The sequence below is a fragment of the Puma concolor genome, chromosome C1 (genome assembly GCF_028749965.1).
Source record: "Puma concolor isolate L17-30 chromosome C1, mPumCon1.1.hap2, whole genome shotgun sequence".
Taxonomy (NCBI): Eukaryota; Metazoa; Chordata; class Mammalia; order Carnivora; family Felidae; genus Puma; species Puma concolor.
This window is the reverse complement of record NC_141674.1, coordinates 146,902,008-146,920,277: the sequence shown is the minus strand read 5'-3', so window position 1 is coordinate 146,920,277 and position 18,270 is coordinate 146,902,008. Positions and strand designations below refer to the sequence as shown.

Sequence of the window (18,270 nt, the reverse complement as noted above, 5' to 3'; positions counted from 1 at the left end):
TTAAAAAAAAAAAAAAAAAAGGAAGAGATATCAGATCTTTCTCTCTCTGTCTACACACGTGATGGCACAGTAAGACAGACATATGAAAGCCATTAGGACGGTTTTCACAAGACCATGCTGATACCCTGATCTCAGACTTCCAACCTTCACACTGTGAGAGAATAAATTTCTGTTTAAGCCTCCATTAATAGCAGCCTATGGCCTTTTGTTACGGCAACCCCAGGTAGACTAGGGTACGCTACTTCATCCAATGATGACACCGTTTTAAAAGAAGTAATTTTTCCTTATTGAACCAGCTTATCAAGTGTCTTCATAGCTCAAATATTGCTAAAGGATTTGCATAGTTGATTTCAGCTTGCTATGAAGTTATCAGCACAGATATCTAGAAATTGTAATTTACAGAGGAGTCAAGTCATTGTCTTAAGCCTTATCGCTCAAGAAAGTGATCGCTACCTTGGTTATTGCAAAGCCACCCTGTGGAATAACATATCCCCTGAAGACAGAAACAACCCCTCAGGGAATTTGAAAGATCCTCACCTGCTTAACAGACCCCATAGGACCTTTGGAGTTTCTCTGAAATTGGTAACAATATCTGGCTTTTAAAAACAGGAGAAATTAAACTTTGCAGCATTTTGCTATTTGAATGACCTACTCTGTGGAATTACGGCAGCAAACTAATCCTTTAGGAGCGATGCCTCTATCAATCTTTGGATTTTTCTAATGTAGAAGCTACTCAATTGAATCTCAGAAATCAGGGAGGTAATTACTCATGCAGACAGCACAAAATGAAAGAAAAAAATGCAAGTTCTGCTGAGTATCCCTTTTAGAACAAGCCGCGGAACAAGGAAAACAGCCTCTATAATCAGTCAAATTCTTCCGCTAATTTTTCAGGTGTTGAAGGCTGTAGTAAGAAGACATGCTATGAAAGTTAACAAAGCAATGTGGCTTTAAGAGTGGGTTTTATGGGAGAGAGAAAAAGAGGGAGAAGCATGGTTCATTTTTTTTTTTTTTTAATTTTTTTTTTTTTCAACGTTTATTTATTTTTGGGACAGAGAGAGACAGAGCATGAACGGGGGAGGGGCAGAGAGAGAGGGAGACACAGAATCGGAAACAGGCTCCAGGCTCTGAGCCATCAGCCCAGAGCCCGACGCGGGGCTCGAACCCACGGACCGCGAGATCGTGACCTGGCTGAAGTCGGACGCTTAACCGACTGCGCCACCCAGGCGCCCCATCATGGTTCATTTTTAAGCAAGAGTTCTGCCCTGAGTGAAGTTCCCATTCTTCCAACTTTAATTGCTTTAAGTGTATGTTCTAGGACACATCTTATGTGTCATTCACCAAAAGTCTCACTACCCTATAAATATTATACAAACATATTAGTCAGTGAGGTAAATTAAAAATTCAAATTTTGGGGGTGCCCGGGTGGCTCAGTTGGCTAAGCATCCGACTCTCAGCTTCCGCTCAGGTCATGATCTCGTGGCTTGGGGAAATGAGACCCACGTCAGGCTCTGAGCTGACAACACAGAGCCTGCTTGAAATTCTCTGTCTCCGTCTCTCTCTCTCTGCCCATCCCCCACTGTCTCTCTATCTCTCTCTCTCCCTCAAAAATACATCAACATTGACACAGGCTAGTTGGGATTTTCCAAAATCTGGGGAGATCTTATTAGGAAAATTAATAAATTGTAGGAAAGAATTTGAGAGATTCGGCACTGGTACTGCATTGGAATTCTAGATTGCTTCAGATTTTTCTGTATTCCAAAAACCTAAAGAATTTATACTTCTAGGTGAAATGCCCATTTTGTCATCAAATATTTGCCTCTAAGCATTAAGTAACTAAGGAGCCTTCGGTTTCTTTCCAAAAAGTGAGGGAAGATAGCATTGTTATTATGGGGCTTACAGACTTGGGATTTGGCATTGCTTGATGTTTTGTTTTCGATACGGGGCACACAAAGATTTGGTTATAAGTACTCTCTCCCTTCTATTCAACTTTCCCTATCCCCCTCCCCAAGACCTACCTATTTCTTACTTAAGGTATTTAATTTGAATGTTTAATTGAAATCAGAATGCTTTTTTTTCTTCTGAGGGAAAACAAAGGAGTGGGGGAGAAGGTGAAGCCAGCTGTTCATTATTGTGACCCTGGTCACACGTACTCCAAATGTGCTAACTTCTAGTTGAAGCTCTTTTTATAGACAGCCCATTTTCTAGATTGCCAGCCCTGGGAGAGTAATTTGGTACCATAAAAATGCTAAAAAAGTGGTATAATTTTCTTGGGCTGCTAGCTTTTTGGCGATGCTGTATCTATAGGGATGAGAAATAGCTTTAAGGCATATTGATATTTCTAATCTGTATAAATGAGCTAGCTATACCCTTCATTTTAGCAGTACATTTTTTTTCCCCTGGGGGTTGGGCAATTGTGGCTTTGCAACTATTTAAACAGCTACCAGTGAAAGCAGGCCAGGAGATAGAAGGAGTGGAGGTTAGTGTTGTCATTAGAGCTGGGCTTTTGCGTGTCCTCTAGGAATCATGGGCTACGGGGGTTTGATTCTGGACAAGTTCCAGATAATGCGAAAGTGGGCTGCTTTTCTTCAGAAATTCAATTCAAAGTTCACAAAACTGCAATGAGACATACAGACTGAGTTCCGTGTCTTCTCTTACTCTTTCTGCTTACAGAAATCACCGTTTTCTAGAATGCTGAAAACCTTACTAGATGACATAGGTTTTGATTAATTAAGGGAGTTCAGTCTGGATATCTAACATTCAAAAGAGTAAATCAGATTTCAAAGAAGGTTGAAAACAGGCATCAAATTAATGCTCTTATTGAAAGCTTATGTAAACCAAGAATGCAACTATCACCACATGATTCATTTGTCATATTGGTTTTTAGAAAAGTCTTGAGTTTCTTGTTTTCTACATGCTTTTCCACAAAAAATAGCTGTATGGGTAAGACAACTGACATAAAAAGACATGTATACAAAATGTTATGGGGTATAAAAGGAGGGAGATATGACAAACAGTGTGTATATCAGAAAAAAATGCCATAGAGGAAATATCATTTCAAATGGGACCTTAAAGGAAAGATTAGGATTTCTGCTGGCAGAGAGGATCTCAGTAGTGCTTTGGGTGGACTAGTCTGACCACAGTGTGTAGAATGGATAAGCATGAGTTGGGGAAAGATAAGATGTGAGTGGTGGTTATAGCAGTCAAGGTAGGGAATATAAAAGGTGTGAACCAGCGCAGTGTCTATAAGACTGGGAAGGAGGTAGGGTAGTGTAGAAGTCATTGAGACATGGGAGCTAGGTATAAAATTGAGGGTAGAAAAGGAGAAAAATGTGAATCTAACTTTTTGAGTTAAGAAACTGAGAACATGGTTGAGATATAAAAAATAAATGTAGAAATGTTCAGTTTGTTATTACAACCACAGAACGAAGATAAGGAACTAAAAGTTATATCTGAGAGTCATTTCCATAAAAATGTGATAACTGAGGCATTGGAAATGATTATGTTTCCTGAATAGAACAGAAAAGAGAATTTCAGGAAATGAGTCATTTCCAAGATGGCAGGATGAAAAGAAGTCCTTCCAAGCTAACCTTACTCACATCAGAGAATCTAAAAGAGGAATTTTTATGGAAGCTTAGTTAAAAGTCCAAGATTAAGAGACAACAAAAAGGATGAGAAGTGAGGAAGATAACTAATTAAGGTGAAATTTTCTTTTCTATTCCATTTATTCATATAGAAGTCAAAATTCTTTGTGATAGTCTATATCTGAATAGAACAAACTCCTTGAATACAAAGCTTATTCACATCTGGGTGCCTGGGTGGCTCAGTTGGTTAAGCATCTGACTCTTGGTTTCTGCTCAGGTCGTGATCTCACAGTTGGTGAGATCGAGCCCCGTGTCCAGCTCTGCACTCACAGTGCAGACCCTTCTCTCTCTCTCCCCTCTCCCTGCCCATCCTCCACTTGTGTGTGTGCTTTCCCTCTCTCAGAAATAAATAAACATTAAAAAAAAAAAAAAAGGAAAACAGAGCTTATTCACATTTTTTTGTAATTTACATATTTCCCTTATGATTCTATGGGGTAGAGAAAAAATGGCTATCAAGAACTAATGACCTAAGACATTTTTCTTGTTATCACTCATTTACCCTTAGGCAGGTTTTCTGTCTTCTCCCTTAACCAACCTCTCTCTCTCTCTCTCTCTCTCTCTCTTTCTCTCTCTCTCTCTCTCTCTCTCTCTGAAATTTAGTCTATAAGTTGAGTGGTGCCTCAGCACCAAATAAATCCATTTTCACTTAGAAGATAAGCAACCTGGTAAGCAGTAGAATGCTCTGAGGCCATGTCTGCCTCCACTCAGAGAGCATTCACTTCTTGTTTATTCAGAAATAAAATGGCATTCTTGGAAGGAAGAAAAACATGTGTGCCCTCAAGAATGAACTCTCTGTCTAGCAGAAGAAAACAGCAAAAGCTGGTTCTATCATTTTATATTTTTGCTTTAGAGAACACAAATGCCTTTGATGTCACAATAAAAAGGCTGAAATTTGAATATAATACATTTCTTCAGCCTGGAAATGTTCGGTCATACAAGGACACCCAAATGAAGAAGTCTTATTTTATGTGTTTTTAAACATTGTTTTGCATGTTCTCAACCCTTTTTGTTAAGAAATGAGAAGTGGGGGGGGGGGGGGCGCCTGGGTGGCACAGTCGGTTGAGCGTCCGACTTCAGCCAGGTCACGATCTCGCGCTCCGTGAGTTCGAGCCCCGCGTGGGGTTCTGGGCTGATGGCTCGGAGCCTGGAGCCTGTTTCCGATTCTGTGTCTCCCTCTCTCTCTGTCCCTCCCCCGTTCATGCTCTGTCTCTCTCTGTCCCAAAAATAATAAACGTTAAAAAAAAAAAATTAAAAAAAAAAAAAGAAATGAGAAGTGGGGGACAGAAAGAATCTCTTAGGGAAGGAAGTAGATAGAAAAATTGTCTTGGGTGCTCTGTTACAAGCCTCATCTCCTGTTTTCCTTTATTGTTGTCTTAAAATAAACAAGCAGCAATTCTGTAACAATGCTCTTCTGGGCTCCCTTGTGAACAAGGGATGGTGACACTGTTATCTATAAGTATTGTCATTTCCTAGTACGAGTCGCAGAAAAACTAGTAACTTCCTAATGATTAGTAAATTGTTCTCAATAGGGAAACAATATTGTTAAGCATTTTTAGAGATACTGGCCTGTTGATTCTTCTGGATGAAATTCAGAATAATTTTCTGAAGTGAAAAAAGAAAAAAAGAAAACTATTGATTTCTTCACAGGACTACGTTAAAAATCTGGATGATTCATCATCCAGTCAATGCTTGTGTTCTTACTGAGAAATATGCCAGGTTACTGAGAACTTCCTTCATTAACACTTCACTCTGTTTGCTGGAATTAACCCTCAATGTTTTTGTTGCTATTGTGAGTGAGGTTATTTCATGCCTTTGTTTGCAACTGGCTTTTGATATTGTAGGAGAAAAAGTAGCAACTTCAAAAGGCACTCAATGTACTTGTCACTCTTCAGCATTATAATTATTATAAAAACAACGTTTCCATTAAGTAAAACGTAAGCTCAAGCAGCAAACTATAAAAATATTAACTTGGGGCTTACTAAGGGCGCTACAGTAAATGTTTTTTTATAATTACCTTTTTTAGTCTTCATAATACCCTCTGAAGTTAGTCCTTCTATGGCCTTTCTTGAATGAGGAGATTGAAGCTTAAACGGACTGCTTTGCTCCCTGGGGTCGCACTGCTGGTAAGGGGTGGGTGATTCTGGATTCCAGCCAAAGCAGTTTGACATATTTTTAACCTCTGTGCAAAATTGTCTCTCAAGCTGTTAGTGTTGATAATATGCATATGGAATCACATATTGCAATGAAGTAAACTGACATAGCAAAAGAGCAGAATTCACCTCAGCGAAAGGATTTTGCTTATTTGTTTAGAGAAACAGGGGAGTTAAACTTTTTGGTTGTAGAAAGTTCAAGGAGGAAAGAAAGAGACTATAGGAGAGCTTCTAAATCCTCCAACATCAGAAATGAACAGACACTTGCAGGTGGAGAAAGCCAAGTATGCTTTTGCAAGCATAAGAAAGAAGAGAGAACAGGAAACTGAGGCAGAAGGGACCCGGAAAATTACCCGGGCATCTGCAGATGTCTTTGGGAGAGCACTGGACTTCTCCCGGAAGTTAAGGAGTTTGGCCAATTCTGTATCATTTAAGAAGACAGGGTAACATTTGGGTTAGAGTAGTATAATACCTACAGTTCCTGAATAATCGAGTATACATCGGTGTTTGTCATTCTATTAGTAACTTGAGGGACACATTTGCACTAAATGTAAATACTATGCAAGATAAAGTTCTATTTTGATATGAGTATAGTAGATGGGAGTAGACTTCAAACTGATAAAAAGCATGGTGGGAATATTTGACTTGACTTTGTACAAGTAACATGTTTGGCTTGAGCAATGAAACTGAACATTAAATCCACAGCTTGTATAACTAACAACTTTTAAACAGAAACACAGGGAGAGACTGCAATATTGGTGTAACTGCTACCTCCCTGCATCTGCTATTGAGGCAGATGAAACTTATTATTGTGAAACTTACCTTGCATATGCCTGAAGACAATCATACTATATGCAAATAATGTTATCTCCTCTTTACCAGTAAACTTCTTAAGATATTAAGTGATTTATCATATAGGTGAAGACTATCTTATTTTCATAGGTGAGGAAGATTTTATTTATATTTGTAATCAGGAATCAATATTATATTTTACTGACATTCATTGAAACAATCATGTTTCTTTTTGAAAATGTATATAATTTGTTGATTTATTTCTTAATATTGAATGATAATTGTACATAAGTACTATTTGGCTGTGGTGAATTCTTCTGGTGTCGTATGGATTTAGTTGCTCTTATTCTGTTTAGCATGACTTATCTCTGTTTATAAGTAAAAACAGCTTAGTTTTCCTGTTTTGACAAAATTTTAATGCTGTGGAGTGGAAGATCTCCTAATGCGATAAAAGTAAGCTCATCTTATACATGGGAGAGTGATGGAAAGATCTATTTCAGAAAAACTTGAATGGCCCACTAGTAAAATAAGGTTATTCTGGTGAAAATGAAAACATAAAGTGATAAAGTAAAACAAACAAACAAAAAATACCCTCATGATTCTCTATAATCATGTTTTTATATTTTATATTTTAATAAATTTTAAAACTAAAATGGTTTACAATTTTATTTATTTATTTATTTATTTAGTTAGTTAGTTAGTTAAAGAGAAAGAGAGAGAGAGATGAGAAAGACCATAAGCAGAGAGCAAGGGATGAGCAGAGCAAGAAGAAGAGAGAATCTCAAGAAGGCTCTCCGTGGTCAGCTTGGAGTCCAACAGGGGCTAGACCAGGACCCTGAGATCATGACCTGAGTCGACATCAAGAGTCAGAAACTTACCTGACTGAGCCACATAGGTACCCAAGTTTTACAATTTTAAATTTGGTATTGGTGAATTTTGAACAGCACAATTAATTTACTTTTTGCTAATTCACTGATTTTATCTTTAATTTGTGTTTTTCTTTACATCCCTTGGGTTAATGTTGCTTTTATATCTACCTTCTACCTTCTATTATATGTGTCTATATAATATATGTATGTAATTTTTTATTTTTTATAAATTTTTTATTTTTATTTTTGTAAATAAAACCATTATAGAGCTGTATAAATATATACTTGTATATATATCACACACACACATATATATAATTTTTATTTTTATAAGTAAATACATTATAGCCATGAATTTACCACTGAGCATCATTTTGACTGAATTCCATGGAACTGGTTGTGTGGGTTTTCATTTTTTTAATTTTCCAGATCAGTGTGTTAACTGCAATTTTCATTTCTTCTTTGACTCTATAATTATATTATTTTGGAGAATTGTAATTTGATAATAACTTTTGGAGACTATGATTGTTATTATTTTAAGTTTTATGATTCATCTCTAGCTTATGGCACTATGGGTAAGAAAATGCATTCAGGTAGTTCATAATCGGTGGGTCAAAGATTAAGCATGAATATGGTAAGTACTTCTTTAATTTTGTCCCTGGCCATTCCTATTCTTATTTCTATGGTTTCAGTTTTATGTATTTTGATAGTAGTATAACCATATAATTTGATGTTCAATTAGAACATTCTTGAGAGCTAAAGGAGGTACTATTAACTGAGATGAAATAACAGGCTTTTACTGGAACCATCCTATGAAAATTTGTACTTGTGGTTACCCTCACCGGTTTCCATGTTTGCTTTTTGAGAGAGGTTGCCATCCTTGAGAGTTATTATCATCACTAGTTTTCTTGTTGCATTTTTGGAAAGAGAAAAAAATGTATTGCTCTCCTTTAGCCCAGGTGTTCTAATGCTTGCTGTGCTTTCTGATAAAGGCCTAGAATGAATAAAAAGCCTGAGTTATGCACATGGCCATGTCCCTTTCCTTCACTGAGCTGCATCCTCTTGGTTTGCCCCTACAGACCCATTGTACACTCTTTTCACCACCTTCTGTGTCTGAGGAAATTAACCTGGGCTGTACAACCTCTTGCTCTTTGGCTTCCAACAGGATTCGACCAATGAAAGTCCCGCGGGAGACTGGAGGCTAGAGTGATGATGGTAGGCTTAAAGTTGACTAGTGTTGTAATCCTTCATTGAGGTTGGCCCACACCCACCCATACCTTGACAAAGATCCCTTTAGTGAATATTTTTTATGGATGTACTATCTGTTTCCTGCCTGCTCCATAACTAATACACTCTCTGTGAGTGTATGACTGTGTGCTTTTTTATATAAAAATATCTGTTTTACAAATAATTAACATTTACATCTAAAGTTTCTAAGTATCTCTAGAGAGAACAAAAGAAGCTTGCTTTTTTTTTTAAAGATAAAATCAAAATATTTACCTTGGCTTTCTGTAATTTTTAAAGTTGTGTTTAAACAAAACAAAACAAAACATCTGGAAACTGGAAACAAATGTCTCTGGTCCATTTTTTGACCTTATTCGATTATTTCTTCATTAAATACTGAGTTCTCGCCATTTGCTCTGAGGACAGGTTATGGCCCCTGCTCTTTGTGTCTGAGCAAAGATCCTGATCACAGATAACAAGAGGGCCTAATTTAGGGGTATGCATGTGTGGGTGGGGGGCAGTGTTAAGGGAATGATGTTAACATTTAAGTTGGAATCTGAAGAATGGATTAAGTAAATAAAGGATGAGAATGTGAAGTTGGATGTGTTGGGTGGGCATGTCCTATGAAGCTTCTGAAGGAATTGGTCTTCACTCTGAACATTTACTTTATGGAAAGCTACTAAAATGTGGTAACTAGAAAGGTAACAGGAGATATTCTTTTTTTTTTTTTTTTTTTTTTTTTAAGATCCTGCTGATCAGTTGGTGAAATCTGGAGAGAAGGCAATTCAGATTAGAGACTACTGCAATTCAGATTAGAGTCTGAGTGTTGAATGAAGACAGTGAGAAAGGAAAGGGGTGGAGTTTTCAGGTACAGTAAGGAAAGTAATTACCTTTCAGGACATAATTATACAAATTAAACCTTGTAATTGATCAGATGAGTATAAGAGTATGATGAATAGGAAAACATAGTTAGGTATAAGTCTTCAGTATATGGAAGAAAGTGGACACCTGTCAAGGAGAAATTACTTTGGTTTTAGCTCCATTAAAATCACCTGCATATGTTTTTAAAATTATAGTTTTATCTCATTCATGTCCTGGATTCTGAGTAAGTAGGTGCTTGGAAGGGGCTTGGACATTTGTATGAAAGCACAATGAAGCAAAACAAACAAATAACAGCAACAAAAATCTTTTGGTGATTCTAGTGAGAATCTGTAAATCAGGTTCATTAGTGAGGGAAAACGTTCTAGGTAGAGAAAGTAGAGAAGCATGAATGAAGACAGGAAAAAATCACTATTTTGTGCTTAGGTAAGGCTGGTGCACATGTAAAGACAACATGGGATGAATCAGGAAAAGAAGCAGGAGATGAGGCTGAAACTTTTAGTTTTTTTTTTTTCTGTACCTACATAAATACACATATTTTTACCCAAAGTGGGAACTATTGTGCAGATTTTGTTGTTTAAATTTACCACTATATCATAAACATACTCCCATGTCAAGTCTTACTGAGATAGCTCTATCTCTATTGACCATATCCTATTTTATAATAATGCTGTACCAGAATTTATATAATCTTTTTCTCATTATTATACACTTGGGTTGCCTTTTTCGGTTTCAAATCATGCTACAGTAAAAATCTTTGTACTAGTAACCTTGAGCAGATGTTTGAGAATCCTTTCAGAAATAGAATTATTGGGTCAAAGGACACACTCACTTTAAATGTCATTGGATGTTAACAATTTGCTCTTCTAAAATATTTGGACAAACTTATAAACACACCAAGATTTCTTCAGTCTCTCAATACCATGGTGTGTTTCAATCCCTTGGCAATATGAAAGGGGCAGACTGGTGTTTGATTTTTGTTTAATTTGTATTTCTTTGACTAATAATAAAGTTGGTAGGACTTTTCCATACATACTGGCTTGTTTCCTTGCAGTCTTGCTTTTGAAAAGTGCATGTTTTTATCATTAATCTTATTTCTACTGGATGGTGTTCTATTTACCATTGCTGTATCCTAAAATATAGCCCTTAAAATAATCATTTTATTGTGTTATTGCATTCTGTGTGTCAACAATTTTGAAAGGCATCTCAGGATGTCTTTGTTCCATGTCTGGGACCTCAGCTGTGGGGACTAAAAGGAGAGTGTAGGGATGCCCGTGGGCGGTTTCCAGGACCAGTTTCATAGGTGAATGTGCAATGTGTGCAGTGCTCTGCACTTAGAAAGGCCCCACGTTTGGTTTAATGCTTTGCTGTGGCCCTCTCGAAAGTCGGAATATTTTTAAATGTGGGGTCCTGTATTTCATTTCACAATGGGCTCTGCAAATTATGAAGCTGGCCCTGGCTGTATCACCTTGTGGTAATGCCTTGTGGTAGGCAGAATAATGGGTTCAAAACTTGCTAGCTTTTCAATCCCCAGAACCTGTGAATGTGTTACCTTATATGCAAAGGGGATTTTGCAGATGTGATTATGTTGAGGAGTTTGAGGTAGGGAGATTATCCTGGATTAGCCTTCTGGGCCAGAAGTAATCACCAGGGTTTTTGTAAGTGAAAAGGGGGGATAGGAGAATGAATGACAGAGTAATGAAAGAAAAACTCCATTAGCCATTGTTGACTTTGAAAATGGAGGAAGAAGTTAGAAGCCAAGGAATGCAGGCAGACTCCAGAAATTGGAAAAGATAAAGGAACAGATTCTACTCATAGCCTCCCGAAGCAGCACCATCCTGCTGACACTCACTTTGTACAGTGAAACTCATTTTGGAGTTCTGACCGTTCACAAACTCATTTCACTCATATTTCTGGCACCTGGGACGGGATGACTCAAAGATAAGCACTGCTGACCAGAACATCTGCCTATCGTTTCTCCAAGCATTAAGGCTTCCGAATAGCAGAGGGTCCTCAGAAGAGGTGGGCAGTTACTAAGCTCCAAGAGTAAGTGTTCTGGTAAAGCTGTATTGTCCTTTATGATGTAGCCTTAGAAGTTATGCAGCATTACCCTGTCATATTCTGTGGGTTGAAACAGTCAAGAGGCTACCCAGACTTAAGGGGAAGGTAAGTAAACCTGCTCTCTCACTGGAAGGAGTGTTGAAGACTCTCAAACAAAGAATTTGAACCCAGTATTTAAAAAAAAATAATGTTTATTCATTTTTGAGAGACAGAGAGAGAAGAGCGCAAGTAGGGGTGGGGCAGAGAGAGAGGGAGACACAGAATACAAAGGAGACTCCAGGCTCCGAGCTGTCAACACAGAGCCCATTGCGGGGTTTGAACCCACACAATGTGAGATCATGACCTGAGCCAAAGCCAGATGCTTAACTGACTGAGCCACCCAGGGCCCCTAAACCCAGCATTTTAAAACTGGGTTTTAAAATACCACAGATGGTTTGTCTTTTTCCTATTGATTTTTACTCTTTGCTTATTATGGCTATGAACCATTTGTGCTTTATGATTATTTCAAATTGTTTTGATCAGACTGTCATCTACATATCCTATTTTTCATATTAAAAATATCACATTTAAAGAAAATTGAGTAAACATTAACTAAATAACTGGATTTTCAGAGATTGTCTAAGACTAGATTTAATTCACTCATGGATGGCAACTTAATTTGAAGGTTAAACAGGCAAAATATTATATAGTAAGATCAAGGTAAGAGATATTAAAAAGTTGAGGGAAGAAAGAGGTAAATACTGTTTTTTATATAATTGCATTTACATTGACTTCATCATTTTATTCTGTCTCTGCTAAATCCTGTTTTCAAATTAAAGTTTTGGAGAATTTCTTGGTAGCGGAAACTACACTTTTGATAGCATCAGACTATCACAATTAATCTACATCTCTTCTCTTTTTTTTTCTTGTTTCAATAGACTATATTTTATTTAATTTCAGGTAATTTAGTTTTATTAGCTGTCACAGCAAGACTTTATTTTAAAGTGCTTATTTGAAGAGGATATGTTTTGAATATCCTAAAATATGGATTGAATTATAAATCTGTCTATATTCATGCTTGCATCTTCAAGGGTTATAGTTTCACATATACTTTCTGAATAAATCTATATGTTAATAGGTATACTGTTTTATATAATGAAGTATAAACAATTTTTAATCATCGTGCAGGAAAGTTTTGAAAGAGACATTAATTAATAAATATGGATCAATGTTTAAAACCTAATGTTCTTTTAAGAAAGATCACCTATTTAGCACTCGTGTATTTAACACATATATGCTTCAATATATTTGATTGGGACATTAATAAAACCTTATTGCTTATATTAGCATCCACTTGTATAAAACAATTAACGGGCAAGAAGAACCAGGCACAATACATTAATCACTGATACAAAAGCAGAACAATTTAAAGAATTTGTTAAAGATAATCGCTTTTGATAAAAATAGGAAAATTCAAATGTAATATTATTCTCTTAATTAGTCTATATACATAAAAGTGTAGGGGAATTATGTTCAAAGACCTTAAAAAAATGAGAGGGGGAAGGGCTCTGTCACAGCCAAATTCATAAGGCAAACGATTATGCTTTGCATGTTAGTAAAAAACTCGGGTCTTCATTATAATGATCGATAGTGTGTTTAAGCAACTGGTCATGTCTGAAAAGTGTTTGTTTAGTTTCAAAGAATGCATATATTTACCATTTTAGACTTCTTTCTAGATTGCTCACAGATAATTGTGGATCACACAAAGGAAAGATAAACAGTACTGTTATTCTGAAGATATCTCAGATAACAGAAAATTTAAATTTGGCCTAACAATTATTCACGCAACCTTTTGCTTTCTAAACAGGCATTTTAGATACAACGCATTCCAGTTGGGCTTTGATCAAGCTATCAAGGGTCTATTAATACAATTCCCAGAAACTGCAAGTACAGTGAGTGATACAGTTTCATAAAACTTTCTCTCAGTTAATTGTGGACTTCTGGTAGCAGGGCAACCCCTATGGGAAAATCGCATCAGAAAGAGCAAATCCCCACTAACCTAACTTACAGCCTGAGTGATTCCCTCTGTTGTGTGTCTCTTAGGCTTGGGCATTGCAACCAAAAAGAAACCACTGAGGATGCCCTCATAATGGCTTAACAGTTTAGTTGATGTCACTTTGGAAAATTTAAAGGACACGGGGAAAAGGGAAGTAAAATTCTGACAGTAGTGAAAGTGTATAAAATATTGTGGCTCATAAGATATTATTAAAGAGAGGTCTTAGGTCAGGCCTTAAGTGAGAGAGTTCCAGGAGGCCAAAGGATGCGAGTATTCAATCAATTTGCATTGAGTTACTGAATCAGAAATAAATGTGAGAGTGTAATGGAGAGTGTTCAAAGAAGAGTGAGGTTTTTCATTGAGCACCTACTATCTTAAAGCCTTCGTGTTAGATGCTGGAGGCATACACTCATTTCTACCAGATTACATTGGCTAAACTTGTGATAAGGTCACCCCTGACTGTTAAGTGGATTAGGAGATGACATCAAAATGTGACCAGGAGAAAAATGAGAATTATTTGTGGGCATGTGGGCTACTCCTGCCAGAGTTTACTTTTTTATGATATCTATCAAACTCTTCCTTTTAAACATAGACTTCATGTCCCCTCCTCAAGAGACACAATCTCAAATCCAGATGGGATCTCTGGGTAATGCACAGTTCTTTTCATCAAGTTTGGATGAGATTCTTCATGGTCCAATGGCCTACGAACTAGAAAGACAAATTATCTACCCTCTCCCTCCCCTATCAAACCAACGTACAATTGTAGAGCAGAAAAAAAATAACCATCGTTAATTGCTCTCATTGGAAAGGAGAAATACACGAGACACAGTATTTTCACAGCAATTATGAAATCCCTCTGGCAGTTATTATGAAGTCCTCTCCCTGAGGATATAGGAAATTCCTTGATTAAATCCTAATTTTGCTTTCTGGGGGGAATATATATATACATTGTGTGTGTGTGTGTGTATATGTGTGTGTGTGTGTGTGTGTGTGTGTGTGTGTGTGTGTAGTATATGTGTATGTATAATTCTTAAATGAGAATTCATTTTGTACCAAGTGTCATGGTCATGATAAACTTCCTTTTCATCTCTTTCTTCTAGGAAATATTTTATTATTTTATTTTATTTTTCTAATTTTATTACTTTATTTTATTTTATTTTATATTATGATTTTTTTTTTTCTAAGTAGGTTTCACACCCATCATAGAGCCCAATGCTGGGCAGAGCCCAACGTGGGGCTTGAACTCATGACCCTGAGATCATAACCTGAGCCAAGATCAGGAGTGGAGGCTCAATGGAATGAGCCACCCAAGCACCCCTATTTTTATTTTATTTTAGAGGGAGAGTGAAAGTTGGAGAGAGGGTTTGGGGGAGAGAGGGAGAAAATCTCAAGCAGGCTCCATGCTCAACGTGAAGCCCCACATGGTGTTTGATCCCAAAACCCTGCAATCATGACCTGAGCCAAAATCATGAGTCAGATACTCAACCAACTGAGCCACCCAGGTGCCCCAGGAAGTACTTATTTTAAAGTCTACTCTTTCATTGAGGATATATCCTTCTGAAGATCTTGGCTTTCTGCAAGTGTCTCCCATGCCAACTTTTCAGCCCACATAGATCTAGGTTTTTCTATTTTGTCTCTTAATGTCTATTAAATCCCAAGTTCTTGGTCACTAAGGTGAGCAATAACCACGGATTGCCTCTCTGTCCATACTGACAACCAGGATAGCTAAGCCCTGTGTTCACTTCCATTTCTTATTTTCAATTTTCCTCCAATTTCTACCCCTGGAGATAATTCTCACTGTCCCTTGAGCTCAGTTATGCACATAGAAGGCTTTATGTTGTATTTTATCCATTTTAATAAGATTTTCATAGCAGGGGAGTTTTCATACTAACCAACCAGTTGTATTGTTTGTAATGCAAGCCCTGGAACTGAATTTTGAAGTTGGACTATCCCAGATATTTCAAGTGCATACACCCTGAAGTATAAACGAAAGAATGGAGGCTCCAATGTAATGGAGGAATTACATTTTTTAAAGTTTCAATCTGCAATGTAAGTACAGTTGACCTTGGAACAACACAGGTTTGAACTGCACAGGTCTACCTATGCATGGATTTACTTTGATAAATACCATATAATACTATAAATATATTATTTTCCTTATGATTTTCTTTTTTTAAGTTTATTTGTTTGAGAGTAAGAGGGAGAGAGAGTGCACATGCAAGGGGGGAAGGGCAGAGAGATTGGAAGAGAGAGAATCCCAAGCAGGCTTTGCACTAACAACAGCCCCAATGCAGGATTTGATCTCATGAACCTGTGGGATTACGACCTGAGCCGAAAACATGAGTCGATTACTTAAACCAACTGAGCCACCGAGGCACCCCCTTATGATTTTCTTAACATTTTTCTCTAGATTACTGTAAGAATTACAGTATATAACCCATATAACACATAAAATATGTGTGTTAGTCAATTTTTATGTTATCACTAAGACTTCTAGTCACAGAATGTTATTACTAAAGTTTTGGGGGAGTCAAAAGTTATATGTAGGCTTTTGGCTGCACGGAGGGGTCACCGACCCAACTCCCACATTGCTCAAGTGTCGAATACATTACATTTCTCATTTTTAAAAATTTTAAAGTTTTAAGACTTTAAAAAAACACTTTTTGTATAAGCGACTTATTTATTTCAACATTCTTTTTTTTTTTCATATGTGAGTAATCTGAAGCCAAAAGAGGTCATACACCCATCTAAAGACACAGTGCTACCTAGCAGGAGATACAGAGACTAAATTTCATGCCTCTCTTGACAAGATCCTGTGGCTTTTTAAAAATTATTCTTATTACTTTGCACTGATAGAAGTTTCAAAGAACTTGATGTAGGTTCAATTTGACTAAAGTTGCCTTGATATATTAAAGTAATATAAAATAATATTTTTTTCAATTAAAAGAAAACAAAACACAAAAATGCCTTCAAAACTAAAGGGTGTATTAGCTAGCTGCAGCAAATGCTGCTTAATACAAACGATCTTATTCATAATGAAGAGGGCAGGAGAAGGAACAGGAAGTACAATTCTTTAAAGAAAATAAAATTCAAAAGACATTCACGAAAAATCTAATTTAATAATGGTAACGTTTCTGTTTGATTCCACTTTCCCTACAGGCAAGGCTTTCTTTCTAAACAGTGTGTCCGAGTATCCCATTCTTTCCCTAGAGGACTTCCGAAAAGCCCAGAACTGTTGGTTGGCAGTTTGTCTCAGGGTTGGGGTTGTAAGCTTTAGAAAACAGCAATAATAAAACAATGCAGGGTATCCACTCAAGGTTGAATTCCAGATAAACAATAAATAAATTTTAGTATAACTATATACCATAAATATTGCATGGGGCATACCTATACTATTTATTATTTGTTTATCTGAAATTCAAAATTAACTGAGACTCCTGCATTTTATCTGACAATCAAAATGCGGTTGATGTGTCAGAGGGGAAAGGGGCCCACAAGCAATGACAGCTCAGTGCTGAGTCCGTAATTTCCTGGTTGTCGTGAAAAAGGATCCTTCTTTTCATTTCTATTTCATGGACTCCTCACTTTGTACTTTTCCTTCTCTTTCAGTTTGCCTACTGGCCCCTCTTTATAATAATAGGGAGGTAGAATATACAAAAGACATAGGTTGTTATTTAAGCTGAAGCCCTATTACTTTGTATCAATTTATAAAATATACATTATAAAGCACAAATTTAGTGTCGTTTTCTCCTCCAAGAAATTGAATTTCAATGTTATTCTCCATTTTTCCAATATAATGATGTTTAGAGAACCAGTTATTTTCCTTTCAATTTGATTGCCAAATTCACCTTAATGGTTACTAAATAAGTGGAATCCTCACACTGATACAATAATCTCTCTCCAGTTACCTTTTGCCACCATGAAAAGTTTTTATTTATGACCATACCCTCATCTGCCCTTTAGCCAACATTCAATCCATTTTATGTACATTCATGTCCATTCTGTTTTCCTCCTTTAGTAGACCTCAATCTTTCTACCAAGACCTTGATCTCTGATGTGGAACTTCGTCAAATGCTGTCTGAAAATGTAAGAGCACACTCTTCCCTGCATGGAGACAAAGCCAGAATCTTCCTTGAAAGGCAGGAGGGTGCTGAATGAATAAACATTGGCATTTTGTGGTGGGGTTCTCTGTCAGACGCAAGCGGCTCCAGATATAAAGTTTTGATTAGAAATTTCAAGAGGTGTTGTATGGAAGGGCATTATCGGTCTGTTGTCATGACTTCACAGATTACAATTATACTTTTTCAAACCATTTGTCAACGACTGAGGAAGAAGACAGGGCTGTCAGGCACTTTTGGCTAAGCACTGCCCAAGAGTGGACAATGGGAATGAAGAAATGTTTTTCTTCCTTTTTGTTCAGGAAAAAACAGTTGTGGTAAAGGTCTTAGGAATAGATCAATTTGACTTCTTCAACTTCTTTATCCTGACAGAGGCTTGGTGAACTGTAAATGGATGTTCAGTATTTTTAGAGAAACACTGAGGACTTTTAACGGCAACTTTAAGTTTAATGAGCAAACATACGCTTTGTATTCCAGTTTGCTGTGGGATGAATGCAACTT

The 18,270-nt window shown here is 36.9% G+C and overlaps 2 long non-coding RNA genes across 2 annotated transcripts; both read left to right on the top strand.

The window, feature by feature from the left end:
* The first annotated feature begins 11,668 nt into the window (after positions 1 to 11,668).
* LOC147578484 (uncharacterized) lies at positions 11,669 to 13,802 on the top strand. Its single transcript, XR_015254295.1, has 3 exons — positions 11,669 to 11,721; positions 13,463 to 13,547; positions 13,699 to 13,802. It is a non-coding gene; the product is annotated as an uncharacterized LOC147578484 (long non-coding RNA).
* A 1,737-nt stretch (positions 13,803 to 15,539) lies between these two features.
* LOC147578483 (uncharacterized) lies at positions 15,540 to 17,827 on the top strand. Its single transcript, XR_015254294.1, has 2 exons — positions 15,540 to 15,700; positions 17,673 to 17,827. It is a non-coding gene; the product is annotated as an uncharacterized LOC147578483 (long non-coding RNA).
* The last annotated feature ends 443 nt before the right edge of the window (positions 17,828 to 18,270 follow it).